At 41.8% G+C, this 1,849-nt stretch overlaps 1 long non-coding RNA gene across 1 annotated transcript; it reads left to right on the top strand.

Annotated features, from left to right (window-relative positions):
* Nucleotides 1-309: 309 nt before the first annotated feature.
* On the top strand, nucleotides 310-1,077 carry LOC117501835. The gene is made up of 3 exons (XR_004558098.1): nucleotides 310-330; nucleotides 735-920; nucleotides 1,016-1,077. It is a non-coding gene; the product is annotated as an uncharacterized LOC117501835 (long non-coding RNA).
* Nucleotides 1,078-1,849: the final 772 nt, after the last annotated feature.

Below are 1,849 nucleotides of genomic sequence, written 5' to 3'. Positions count from 1 at the left end.
CGATCCACAAGAGCTACGATGCTAGCTTCTCGGCTAAAAGCCGGCTTGCAGCGCAACAGGCTGTTTTCCCCCGGACAAATACCACCAGTAAGGCTGCAACCACAGCTTCTTATCGTGCCAGCCGTGTTCTGTCAAAAAGAAAGAAATCATTCAAGGATGGTGAAATTGTGAAAGAAGCTTTCATGGAAGCTGCAGATGTACTCTTTGGCGATTTTAAAAATCAGAAGGAGATCGTGTCTGCAGGATGTGCAGCTCTCAAGAAAGTCTGTTGCATGACGATGCGAGTTAATGGCGGAGGATATTGATTGCCAACTGAGGAATGATATTGAGGTATGTGAGTGTTTTTCTCTGCAATTCGATGAATCCACTGATACTGTGTACGTGGCTCAGCTGTGTGTTTTTATTAGAATGTTTTTTGACAACATGAATGTAAAAGAACTGCTGAGCATTTTACCTTTGAAAGGCCACACGAGAGGCACAGATATGTTTCCGGTTTTTATGGAATTTGTTAATAAGAGCCAGCTGCCCCTCTACAAACTAATTTCTATAACCGAGCTGCCAGCTCGATGCCATCTTAATAATGTATTTATACAAACAACCATGTCATCAAATTTCATTGCATGAGAGGCCTATTAACTGATCGAGTAGTTCTGTTGTGTTTATATACGTGTTCCTGCTTTCAGCAGCATTGTAGCTGTTTCATGTATACTAAACTTGAAGCAACTTTGTAACAGATGGTACGCAGCAACGACTCGACAGACTGGAGTCAAAGGTGGACCGCATACTACAACTACTGTGGAGGAATCAGGCTGCTGAAGAAGCTGACTGCATTGGAGATAATGCAGGCCAGACTTAAAACAACGGAGGAGCTGGACCAATTCAGCAAAACGCTGGAGGACCAGGAGTTTAGGAGGACAGTGGTAAATTATTGTTCCTAACACTTTTGCAGAAGTGGTTATTTTCATGAAAGTTGCATATTGCCATTGCACACATACTTCTTTTTACTCTGTCATAGGTGAATCTGCTGAAACAGCTATCTGGATCAATGCTGAACTCCTTTGCCAGGACGATGCTCGGCAAAATTGGGATGTGGCGGTTGTGGGCTGGCGTCAGCCTCAAAGGATGGAAAGGGAAGAAAGTCCTGCAACCTCTCACTCTCTAGAGTTTTGAAGAGTAAGTTATCAAGGTGTCTCACTGCATCATTTAATTTTAGTTAGCAATTAAAAAGAATTTTATCGTTTCTCCAGTTAAAAAAGAGGAAAATACAAGACCGTTTTTTATTTTGTTTTTGTGACAGATGCCTTCAGCAACAAGATGGAAATTTTACCAGATGCTATCGATGATGCGTTAACTGAAACACTGCGCCATGCAGCAAAGAGGGTAAGTAGTTAAACTTTTATGGCATCAGCAACTCACAGGTGACATGTACTAGCACCATGGCCACACCTAGTCATTCCCTTCAATCAAATCCCGGTCCAGTGTTGACTGTTTCAAGAGTAAAGACCGTGACCGGCTCACATGCACCCCAGCTCTTTGGAGCAATCTCTCTCTCTCTCAATCCGTTCCTCACATTCTGTATTCTCTTTCGCAAACATCTTAAAACCTATCTGTTTGGGCTCACCTTCCCTCCATAGTGTAACTGTCACTCGGCTGTGTTGACAATTGGAATTCATTCATTCATTATTGGTTTATTTGACAGGGACAGTGCATATTAATGAACGTACAATTGTTTATAGACAGTATATATACGAGGTCTGTCAATAAAGTATAGGTCCTTTTTATTTTTTTCAAAAACTAAATGGATTTCATTCATATGTTTTTACGTCAGACATGCTTGAACCCTCGTGCG

This window comes from Thalassophryne amazonica, chromosome 2 (assembly GCF_902500255.1).
Source record: "Thalassophryne amazonica chromosome 2, fThaAma1.1, whole genome shotgun sequence".
NCBI lineage: Eukaryota > Metazoa > Chordata > Actinopteri > Batrachoidiformes > Batrachoididae > Thalassophryne > Thalassophryne amazonica.
Note: the sequence above shows the minus strand (reverse complement) of the source record. Positions and strands in the feature narration are given on the sequence as shown.